This window comes from Hipposideros armiger, unplaced genomic scaffold (genome assembly GCF_001890085.2).
Source record: "Hipposideros armiger isolate ML-2016 unplaced genomic scaffold, ASM189008v1 scaffold_248, whole genome shotgun sequence".
Taxonomy (NCBI): Eukaryota; Metazoa; Chordata; class Mammalia; order Chiroptera; family Hipposideridae; genus Hipposideros; species Hipposideros armiger.
In genome coordinates this window covers 2,557,968-2,570,742 of record NW_017731598.1, presented here as the reverse complement: position 1 = coordinate 2,570,742, position 12,775 = coordinate 2,557,968, and positions in this window count along the sequence as shown.

Here is a 12,775-nt window from a genome sequence, read left to right as displayed (position 1 = left end):
GAGGAGAGCCTGTTGGAGGAATCCTATCAACAGTCCTTCTCACCTGTCACTGCTTATATTTAGCCAAATGAACCCGGTCATCTCAGGTGGAATCTCCTTAAAGCTGAACTTTCTCCCCGCAGCAGACTTTGCCTTTAGAGCCTGGCCTGTTTCTTCCATAGTCCCACCATCCTCCTAGTCTCTGAGGCCTGCACTTGGTCAAGTCGTTTTGATTCTTCCTGAATAATGGCTGTTATATCTGTCCCCCAGGGGCCATCTTAGTCTTCCACAACATCCTCTCTGACCCAGAATTTACAATGGTCTTCTAAATGGGCCCTCTCCACTTGGTGTCTCCAATCCTCTCTCATACACAAATAGCCACATTAATCTTCCTGCCACTACGTTGTATACGATCCTTGCTCATAAACATGCAATGTTCCCCAAACTAATGAGCCAGGACTTCAAGGCACTCCATAATAGACCTCATATCAAGTTTCCAGACTCATCTCCCCAATAAGGGCACACTTGTATGTGGAGAGAGAGAGAGAGAGAGAGAGAGAGAGAGAGCTTTTGACTAAGCCAGGATGATGTGCCCACAGTTCCTAGGAAATGTTTCATGGATTCCTTTCATTGTACCATTGTTCCCACCATTTCCCCACCTGGCACACCCTCCCCCATAATGTACACATGTCTAAATCCCTCTCCTCTTTTCAAGGTTGAAAGCCCTGCCCACCCTGAATGTATACGCCACTTGTCTTCTGCAACATCTATAGGAACATGGCCTCCAAACAACTGGCAAGTGAGACAAGGCATATGTACATTATTATCCTCATTTTGCAGGAGCAGAAACTGTGCCTAAGGAGCTGAAAGCTCTGTCTCCAAGTTTGCACAACAATGGACAGTTTCAGCAGAATTAGTCCTGGTCTCCAGCCCAGCCACTCCCACTACTGATGGCCAGAGGAGGGCCAGGGAGGGAGAAGGAACAGGCCTGAGGGGAGTGGGGGGAGGAAAATGTCACTCACTCACGCTCCAAAGACCCTGAGAAAAGGCAGTTAGTAATGGTCAGCTCCCCAGTCAGCCAGAAAAAATAGGGCAAGCTCTGGCTTGAGGAAGCCTCCGGCATGGCGTCTACCACATGATCAGCCAGACCTGGGGCAGAGGAGTGGGCAGCTTCATAGAAACAACCCCATTGCTATGCGGTGGAAACACATAGGGGGCAGTGTTTCTGGTTTCCTGGGAGGTAGGACAGAGGCAACCGCCATCTTTGCATATTTGTATGTTATCACATGGACTTGAGGGAGTTCAACACCCGTTTGTCAGACCATGTAGGAAAACACAGTAGCCAGGCCTTCAAAACAGGGCGCCTTTGTCCACAGCGGACACCCTGGCCTGGAGCCCAGCTCAGCTTCAGGGGAGGATTTAGGTCAGAAGGAAAATAGGGGTGGGGGTAGCTGCAGCCTTAAAACCTGTTTTAGCACAATATTAGGAAGATGTTTCCCCTCTTCCCACAGCCACACCTATGCCCCCTGGGGCAGGGGATAGCTGGCCTTGCCTGAGTAGTTACAGCTTAGCTTTGAGGAGAAAATATTGGTAGGCTTCATTAGCCCTGCAAAAGTGCTTTTTGGCAACTTCCCAATGTTCTGGAAATTCCCCAGGCCATTTTGGTAGGCCATCACTTCTTTTCAGTCAGCTCAAGCCAGCAAAGTCTTGACTTACCTCTTCCGAGTGTGCAGACCAGTGCAAAGAGGCATGTGATGTTAGAGAAGCTTCCAGGTAACTGCGGAGGTGGCCACAGAGCTGAAAGTGATTTCCAAAGAAAAAGCACTTCAAGAGGCAAAAAGGATGTTGTCCTGAGTCATTTAGCACTTGAGGGCTGGGTCTGCTCTGTATTAAGTTTATTTTCTGCGTGTTTCAAGAAACACTACTCAAAGGTTTATGAGGAGCAGCCCCTACACCTGCCTGCTGTCACATTGTCCCTTTAAACACCCTTTCCAAAAGGCTGCTTTTCACAGGGACCAACCAGAAAGGCGACCTCGAAGGCCAGTTCTCAACATCTATGGGCATTTATAGGGTCGGCTAATAGGTTTCAGGTTCCCGCATCTTTTATGAAAAGGGATCACCTGCACAAGCCTGGCTGCAGCCCGATGCTTTCCTGCTGGCCTCGCCCGCCATCTTGTGGACAAAGGCGGTACTGCTGCCAGGGAGAGGCTTCTCCGGCGGGGGCTTCTAGAGCAAACTTGAAAATCAACCAGGCAAGGACCTGAAAAAAAAGATTACTCTTCTCAATAAAGCGAAGCGCGATAAAACAAGGTATGGCTGTAATCAATTTAATTTTCTACATCAAAGGTACAGTTAATTATATACTTCTTCGCTGTTGTTTCTAATCATTTGTAGTGTGTCTTGCCTCATCCATCACTCAACAAGCATGTAGTTGAGCACCTACTATGTGCCAGATGCCATGGTAGGTGCTGGGGTAGAGATGAATCAGGCAGCCCTGTCCTAAATAAAAGGCCTAAAGTTTTTTTTCTATGAACCTAAAACTTCTCTAAATATATATATATTTATATAATATATATATATATATAATATATAAATATATATAATATATATATAAATATAAAAATATATATGGAAACAAAAAAGGCCTGAAGCCCAGAGGTTCAGAAAGGCGAGAGCCAATAGTAACATTTCAATGTGATTAGTGCCTGGAGGGATGTACCAAATGCTACAAGGCCCCAAAAGAGGAAGTCTTCTTGGGGCAGAAAGGGGAAATGGTCCAAGGGGAACAGCGAAGGTGACATTTTACTGATAGTGAGAAGCAAAAAGGGAGGGCAGAGAGGGTTTGATTAAGTCTTTGTAAAATCAAGAACTCTCAGCACTTCCTTCACTCTCCACAGTCATCAGCAACACTGTTAGTAAAACAAGAACACTGGTCACAGAGAATCTGGAAGGCATCTAGAGAAGGGAGAGAGGGGAAGGATTATGGGATCTTTTTTGAAGATGACTTCAGAGGTGGCTATAGGAGCCATAGGTTCAGTCTATGGGTGTGGGTGCTGTAGCCAAAAGGAAATAAAATGCTAGACTTTGGAGTAAAAGAACCTGGGTTTGGATTTCAACATTGCTAGTGAAGAGCTGTAGGACACGGGCACATTACTTAACCTCTCTGAGTCGCAGTTTTTTTCACTGTAAATCAGGGTGATAATAGCAATGGCTCCTGAGGAGAATTAAATGAAGCAAAGCATGCAGAGCCCAGCCCGAGGCCTCACACACACAGGCCCCCATAAGTGACTGGCTGTGGTGGCATCAGGGCGTGATGTCAGAGTCCTAGTGTGGTTCTTCTGTAGAGCTGTGTATCCATTCACTTGTTCCCAGAGGCACCCCCACACCTCTCAGGCATCTTCTAAACAGGGTTGTCACAGGCTGCACAGGACATACTTACACGAAAACATTATTTGTTGTTTAACTGTCCTCAGATTTAGCTGGTCCTCCTGTATTCTCAGCTGCTAAATCTGGAAGCCCTAATTCCAATCCCATGTTGGGGGTGTGACCCAAAGTAGCCAGGGAGATGATGGAAGTGGTTTGGGGCTGCCAAGGAAGCCACAGGGAACTCAGGCAGCTTCTGCAAGTCAAAGCTTCCTTTTGATTCACCCTCTAATAATGATCTCAGGGCCACTAAGGCAGGTTCCTTGTGAGTTCTGTAGGAAAGTAGTTCTAAGGAAAGGAAGCACAAAGCACACAGAGGAAAATGAGTCAAGATCAAATACACTTGGAGAATCATACTAAACAAAAGTACCCGGTTCCTTTACTGCTAGACTTCTCAGACCTTTAATCTGCTGGCGTGGATTAGGGATTCTAGCAGGTACATAGGCTATACAGTGCTTCCCAAACTGATATGGTCATGGAGACTTGATCTTCACGTTCATCCTTTAAGACTGGCTTCCTGGGAAATGACACCTGAAAACAAAACCACATCCCAAACTCGTATGGACTGCAAGCAGTACACAGGTGCTAACAGTCCCTGTCAGAACAAGCCATTCTTTTTTTTTTTTTTAAGATTTTTATTGGGTAATTGGGGGGATGGGAACAGTGCTGGGGAATTAGGGGAAGGGGAACAGACAAGTTGCTGTCGTTTTGTTCTTCAATCTAGTTGTGGAGGACGCTGCTTCACTGGCCCAAGTTGGCACCATCATTGCGCTCTTCCCTGGTGAGGCAGATCAGTCGCTGGCTTCTGGAAGGCCGCTCACTGCGGCTGCTGGCCGCTCACGCTGGCTGCTGGCTACATACGGTAGCCCATGGCAACCCACTGCCATAGGGACTGCAGCCTATGCCGTCGCCAGCAACTCACGGCAGCCCAGCTCCAGGTTGAGCTGTTGTTCAGCATCTTAGCTGTAGAGGGCAGTGTCACTGGCCCTCATATGTGGGATCCAAACCGGGGCCCTCTGGCATCCCAAGCGAGTTCTTAACCATCGCGCCACTCGGCCGGCCCAGAACAAGCCATTCTTGATGCAGTGATGAAAGCTCCCTCTTAGCCAGCATAGCCAGGGCCCACAGGTGTGTTTCTTAAGGATTGTCCCACGATGAGTGCTTGGATTTTAAGTTGATGGGGTGTTCCTCTTGTGGAGCAATGAGAGGTTCTGAGATGCCGTCCCCAGAATCCTAGCCATCTCTCCCATTATTCTGCTCTACACCTAAAATTTCATCATTTGAGTGGAGAGGCCCTGATACCAGTCCAAATGCAAATATGCCCTGCTGAGCCACCAGCAGCCACCAGATGTGGCGTGGTTCAGTAGATGGCATCCCTCTCAGGTAGCAGCTCTGGTGGCCATCTCGTTTTCCTGGCAGGGAAACATATTCTGAGGCCCAGAGCAAGTGCACAAGCTGAGGGAAGGGGTAGGCCCAGCTGTCTGAGGGGAGCACAGCCCTGCCGAGGCTGGCAGGGAAGAAACCCAAGGTCAGCTCTTTCAGAATTGACCAAGCTCAGGTCTTACATGGAATCTTGTAAAAAGCTAAACGCAGGCCTGAAATGACAGCCCCTCCATACAGCTAGAGGCACTAAATCTTAACTTTCCCATAGGTCCCCCCCCACCCACCCCCGAGACTTCCATCTATCCTGAAACCTCTAGTCACCTGTGGGATTACATAGCACTTACAGGCACAGGTCAGACTCAGGGCCAGGCCTCCTCTAACGTGGCCCCTAATTCTGGTAACTGAGCCCACCTGCTTCCCAGTTCTAAGACTTGAGTGCTTTACTCTTGTCCCCTCACCTTATTTTCTAAGCCCCAAATTTTATTCCCTGCCAGACCCTCCCCTCCTCCTTTCTTAGTTTTCTGCCTGCCACTCCACTTCAGGACCACAAGATCAGTAGCCCTACAACCCTTCAAGGATCAGGGGTCCTACCCTAAGTCCCAGGACAAACCCAGGTGTTTGCTATCGCGGCGCTCCTACCTGCTGGAGGGAACCTCCAGGGGTCGCACTCTACCTGCCTGCTGGGAGGGCTGCTGACTGCTTTCGGCTAGATGTCCCAAATGCCGAATGCCCCCCTTATGGCCCTGTCTATTTCCATTCTCATTCATGTGATTCTATCTGGGCTCAGTTCCCAGGTATTTATGTTGGTGAGGTATTCTTCTCCACTTGAACCTCCTCTCTGGAACACAGACCTCCACAAAGCCAGTTCTGCAGATTTGGATTGCCACCAGGCTTTCTCTGGGGCTGCAAGCCCTCCCAAGGTCTTGTGGGTTCAGCTTTTCTGGGGTGACCTTCTGGTAAGCCTGCAAACCGCCAGGAGCAGGGATCTAGAAAAACTCCTGGGCTGAAAGCCTCCCAGTAAGGACAAGTCCGACCACCAGGGGGCAGTATTGGCCAACATTAGCTTCACAGAGTTGCGGTCACCTTCTTGCTAGGGGGATGGGTATGGAGCAGCACGAAGAGGAGAGTCAAGTTCTTTATGGGGATACGTTTATTTTACGTAAACTCACATGAAATGAAAAAAAAGTTGTCAGACAAGATATTCAACGGGGCTTTTTTGTGGTTAACGTCAACAGTGTCAATACCATTACCTCATCCAGCTGAGCCAGACCAGACCCACTGCTGGAAAGCACACTTACACGGCCCGGTGGGGCAGTTCTAATAGCAGATGCACCACTGGACTCCAAGCCCGCCTGTTGTGAGGTGGAAACAATGATAACAGGCCTGTATGAAACAGGGCAGCCTTAACTGCCCCACCTTTTTACAAGCAGAAGCTGGACCCTTGGAGGGCTTCAATGACTTGTCACAGTCTCGGCTTAGCTATGGCAGAGCTTGGGCTAGAGCCCCAGGCCCCTTATCCCTGGTGCAGAACATTTTCCACTGCACTCCCCTGGGCTGCTCCTCTGATCCCAAATAAATTAATCAGAAGCTGTTACTGAGAGTCACTGTGGCTCATGCTGGAGGGTATCCGTGGCCCCTTCCAGCTCTGAAAGATGAAAGTCCAGAATTTCAGACTTAAGCTGACTCTTCACTGGAATATTCCTCCCATCAGGAGCTCCAGCGTGGTTAAAGCACAAGGGCACCTGTATTCAGGCTTCTCTGAGGTCACTACAGGTGGGCTTTGCTTTAATAAACCCACTAGATGAATGGTCATTGGATTTACATAAATTATAGATTGAGGGAAAGCATCTTTGTGAAATTATACCCAAAATTCCTTTAAATAGCAAAGTTCCCACACTCATCATCCTACTTCACAATATAAAGTTACTTAAAAGACTTCGATTTACACCCAACAGATGAATTTGTGGGAATTCATCTGTTGCTAATTCAATCACTTTAAGATCAAGGGATCAAACAAGGAAAGTGCTTAGGACCTGAGGCCTCTGGTTCTGCTTGCGGTGTGTAAAGACAAACAAAAGGTGTAGCTCCTTGATCCTCTGCTCTGTCTGCCTGTCACACTCATAGCCAGAAGGGAGCCACAGCCTGGCCAGGGCCATTGGCTAAACCAACCCTTTTCTGTCACCTACTGGGAGCAAGGCAATGTGCTCTGTGTTCACCCAGCCTCTAATCTAGGGGGAGAGATGAAACAAACACCAGATACTTTTAATACAAAGCAGTCAGAGACACAAAGCACACAGTTTCACAGGTGGTAGTAGCTGGGTTGAGCTCTGAAGGCTGGAGGGGATTACCATAGATGGAGATAAAGGAGAGAGGGCTTTGTGGGCTGAGGAAACTACCAGCCAAAAGTCAGGAAGACAGGCAAGCAGCGGGTGTAGATTATATAGTCCACAAAGGTAAGAACTACATATGGTGATCTGCGGTATATTCCCTCATTACCTAGCACAGGATCATGAACCTGGAAGGGGCTTCTGAAATATTGTTTTGGGTGAACCTCTCAAAAGGCAGGAAGTCCCCCCAGGGCAATGAGGCAGATGAGTTCAAAAGGAGCTAAATTCCTGGTATGCACACACTGTGCCAGTTATCAATTTATTGCCTCTCAGCTGCAGATCCACCCTTCATTGCCCTACTGATACTCAAGCTGAACCCTGTAAACATTTCTCTCGCCAGTCTACGATGTGAAGCTTTGTCAGTAGAGGGCGCCAAAGAAACATCGCAGGAGGAAGGGGCTTCTCTTCCTGGTTCTGGTGCCTTTTCCTTACTCCCTCCATGCTCCAGTGCTTGGCCGGCAAACCTAGTGGCACTCAACTCCCAAGAGTCCCAGGGGCACCTTCTCAAGTTTCCCAGATGAGGGTCTCTCGTGACCTCCTAGCATATTCAACACCACCCTTTAGGCAGCTTCCTGATCAGTTTTGTTGGCACCTCCTTGAGTAGTTTCCTGCTTGACCTTGACCTGCTTGACCTCGACCTCAGTGAACTTTTACACTATCCAGTGGCTCCAGCCACACACTCTCCAATGAGATCTGAATCTCAGCCTCAGAGGAACCCCTCTCCCAAATTTATTCCTTTCTGTATTATTTAGAGTTCTCTTTACCTCTAAGTCACCAATCCCTATTAGTAGTTAATAATTTTTTAGAGTCTACCTTCCCTGTTGGAATTACTGTCTGTGTAGTTTCTGTCTTCTGATTGGACCCTGACTGATACAACACTCATACCCATGCCTTCACACCCATCCCTGCAAACATCCTGGAGGGGCCCTCCTCAAGCAGCTCCTTGCTTCCTCCTCAGGTGGATTTCCCCAACAAATCCTCTGAGCATCTTGAGTCACCTCTTCCTCTTAAATACCCCCTGTATCTGCCAGAGTTCATTCAAGAAAACAGAATCCACTCTCAGTATTCAAGCAGGAAGGGATTTACTACAGGGACTTTGGTGTTTAAGTCTTGGCTTCACCTATTCCTGTCACTGTGTCCAGGGTGACTTTGCCTCCCTGAAACTCAGCTCCCATTCCTAGAGAGATCGTAATAGTACTTAACTCATACTTACATAGTTTTCAACTTATACATAGTTCCTCTGAAAAATTACATAAGGTAAGCCATGAAAAATTCCTGGTGCCTGGTACATAGTTAAGGCCCAATAAATGTAAGCTATTATTAGTGTTACCATTATAATCCTCTAAATGCTTCTGCACTAAAGTGTCCCAAAACCACAACAGTGTGTAGCTGAGGCAGCCAGGAAGGAAAGAGGACATTTCAGCAGTAAGACGTCCATCCGTGATTAAAGACTATGCTAGACACATAGGAGGCAAAGGGGTGGGGAGATGATGTGTAGGTTGGATATGACCCACTGGCTCCGAGGTGCCTGCCTGTCCTCAACTAGAACAAGTTATGCATCTTAAACTTCCTTCACCCATACTGAACAAAGCTTTCTCTTCCAGATACCATTTTAAAATTCTAATTGAAAATGTAATATATGCACCTCATTTGAAAAAAAAGTCAGAGTACAAAATGCTATTGAGTTAAGAATGCCCCACTCCCAGCCTGAACCCCCAATCCCTCAGCTCCCCCACCTCAGAGAGCCATCATAAACCAGTTTCTTATGTGTCTTTCTAGGCATATTCTAGGCATATACAAGTATAATACATTTTCATATTTTAATACAGATGGGATCACTGTTTTTGCTTTTCCACTGAATTATATATATTGGAGAGCATTCCGTATTTGCACTACCTACCTTACTTGACTTTTTTTTAAATCTTATTATTTTTAAAATCTTCACAGTATTCTTTTTTTTTTTTCATAGTATTCTTAATATGGACACAGCACCAATTATTTAACCAAATAACTTCTGGCAGAAATTTAATTTTTCTCCAGTCTTTTGCTATTATAAACAGTGTTGTAATAAACATGTACATACTGCTTTCTTTCTTTCATTTTTTTTTTTAATGTAGAAAAATCACCTCACCTCTTAGAGCCCCAAAGAACATTCTCATGGTCTAGTATAAAAACACTGCTCGTAGAAGGGGGTGGAAAATCTGCTTTCCAGTCCTGGTTTTACCACTAATGTCCTTTGCATTCAGATACCAATCACTTCATCTCTCTGTGTGACTGAGGTCCTTTGCTTGTTAGGAAGCAATAATTGTACCTGCTTTCATTTGCCTCACAAGGGCATTCTGAGAATCAAATAAGCTCATGTATACACAAGCTTGTGAGTGCTGAACTGATACACAAGTCACTCCTCTGGTTTTCTGCCAAACCAGAAATCGACATGTTGCTCTATTTTCTATTGAAAATGCCCACCATTTTCAACATGGTGCCTTCTAAGGGAACCTGACCACACACACACACACACACACACACACACACACACACACACACACAGCTCCTGCTTACACACAACCCCAGGCTGCTGGGTACTGCCCCGTATGTCCCTGCCCTCCCCCATCCGTCTACTTCATCCCTGACTGGGCTGGGCATCTTCCCAATCTGTAGGCTGCCCAGTGGCTAGAATGAAATGTTCTGCCCAAATAGAGACAAACCAGGTCATTCTAATTCTTGCCCTTGGAAAAGTCTACTAGGAAATCATGATTGACTAAGGTAGTTTGGACAAACACAACACAGAATGCATGGAGAGAGGCCATGAAGTCAGGGCCATGAAGGGCCATTAGAAGCGGAAGTCACAAGTAAGCTGAAATGGGGAGGAAGAAGAAACCCTGCATACACTGAAGCTGTGAGGTAGGAAAAATGTCAGGAAGGAGTTTGGTGAAAAGTGAAAGGATACAGGGCAGCAGAAACACCAGAACCAGACGAGCTTTAACAATGGCAAAGCATGTGAAGGTGTGCCAGCCCTGACTGCTGAATCCAGCACAATCCCCAAGAGACTCAGCCACCCAAGTCCATGCCCTGTCTCTATTGTTCTCTCCTGTGGCCTTACTATAATATCCCTTTCTCTGGCCTTCATGGAGAAAGGGGAGACTCTTTTCATGCTTCCAGAGTGCCAAACCAACCTAAGGCTTATGAGATCTATCTCCCCAGCTTCCTGCAGAGTCCCCCAAAGAATGGTGTGTGAGGATCTTACCTTGAGAAGAGAGGACATGAGAGTCCTAGACTCCATTTTGTGTTAGAGTATACTGCTTTGCTTAATGAATTAATGCAGTTTCTTGGGGGGTCAGTGTCCTAGAGAAAGGGCAGGGTGGAAAAGGGCAGAGAGCAGGAATGGAGAAGCAAATGGATAATAATTTTCAGGCCAGACTTTGCTCATGCTCACCCTTCTCTCTTGCCCAAATCCCACCTACCCTTCATGTCACCTCACCCACCAAACTTCCCCCAGCTGTTCTAACCATATCAGCACTGACCTTTTTGACTGTAATGATAGATTACCTTTTGGGCCCTAACTCTTCATCCTGCCTCAATTCCACACCCATGAAATGGGCAGAGTACATGTCACCATCCTTTGACTTTGCGTTTGGCCATTAAACATCTTCTATTACTCGCCAAAGCCAATAGTATAAGATGGAGGTGATAGTGTGCCAGTTCCAAGACCCCTGTGATACTTCCATTGCCATGAAAAGAGCATGCCAGGCTAGCCCTCTGTTCCCAAGAAGAGAAGGAGGGACATGTGGAACAAAGCTGCAAGACCCCTAATTAAGCCTAGCCAAGATTAGCCAACCATTAGATGTCCGGGCTAAATAAATGTTTGTTGTTGTATGCCACTGAGAGTTTGTGCTCATTTGATATACAGCTGACACAACTATCCATGACACTTACTGCATATTTCAGCATTTGGTGATTTGAATAACAGCTCATTATTTGGTCACATATAATTGTTTCTTTGGGTAGGTAAACATCAACAGATTTAGCAAATAAAAATACAGGCTTTCCAGTGACATTTGAATTTCAGATAAACAATGAGTAATTTTTTAGTATAATTGTGTTCCATGCGATTTTTAGAACACATTTATGCTAAACATAGTTATCTAAAATTCAAACTTAACTGGGCACCTTATATTTATCTGGCAACCCTACGTCTAGTGCTTGAAGCAGGACGGACATCAGACACAAAAGCTGTGACATAGTTCCCAGGGTCACCATCATAATGGTGGGGTAGGAAAGCCATGGTCTAGTTAAAGATTTGCAAGAAGGTATATGCTGAGTACTTTCTACTCTCCAGTGACAAACCCACCCTTTATAATGATGACGATGATGGTTATCATTTACTTAGCCCCTGGATAGGCAGGTAGTGAGCAAAGGTACTATCTTATTTTCATACCAGTGCTGCAATGTAGGGGAGTAGCTAAACCTTTATTCCCATTTACAAATAAGTACACAGCTAGAGAGAATAGCAAAGCTAGAATGCAAAAGCAGTCCTTTCTCTTTCTATAATGCATCCCTGTCTTCACCACCAAAAATGTTTGATGTTATTGTCACAAAACTGAAGGCAACAAAGTATATTATCCAGCCCCCCAATCTCTTTGCTGGTTCCCCTCAATCAATTCTATGGATAACAGGGGTTGTATTAATTTCTTAGGGCTGCAGTTGCAACATACTGAAGACTGGGTGGCTTCAACAACAGAAATTTATTTTCTCACAGTTCCGGAGGTTAGGTGTCCACAGTCAAGGTGTTGGCAGGGCTGGTTCCTTCTGAAGGCTGTGAGGGAAGAACCTGTTCCAGGCCTGTGATGGGTGATGTGTCAACTTGACTGCGCCATGGGATGCCCAACTATCTGGTTAAACAGTGTTTCTTGGTGTATCTGTGAGGGTGTTTCTGAAAGAGGTTAGCATTTGAATTGGTGGGCTGAGTGAGGCAGATTTCCCTACCCAGTGTAGATGAGCATTGTCTAATACTCTGAGGGCCTTCCTAGGACAAAAGGTTGAGGAAGGCTGAATTGGTTCTCTCTGCCTGACTGCTTGAACTGAGATATCGATCTTTACCTGGCCTTGGACTGAAAGGTATACCAGCAGCAATCCTGGTTATTAGGCCTTCAGAATCAGACTGGAATTTATACTGCCAGCTTTCCAGGATCTCCCACTTGCAGATAGCAGATTGTGCCACTTCTCAGCCTTCACATGAGCCAACTCCTTATAATAAATCCTCTGTGTGTGTGTGTGTGTGTGTGTGTGTGTGTGTGTGTGTGTGTGTGTGTGTAGATAGATATATCCTACTGGTGCTGTTTCTCTGGAAAACCCTGACTCATACAATGCCTCTCTCCTTCGTTAATAGATGGCCATCATCCCCCTTATCTTCATATAATCTTCTTTCTATGCATGTCTGTGTCTAAATTTCCTCTTCTTATAAGAACGTCAGTTATATTGGATTAAAAACTACCCTAGGGCCGGCCGAGTGGCGCGATGGTTAAGAGCTGGCTTGGGACGCCAGAGGGCCCTGGTTTGGATCCCACATGTGAGGGCCAGTGACACTGCCCTCTACAGCTAAGATG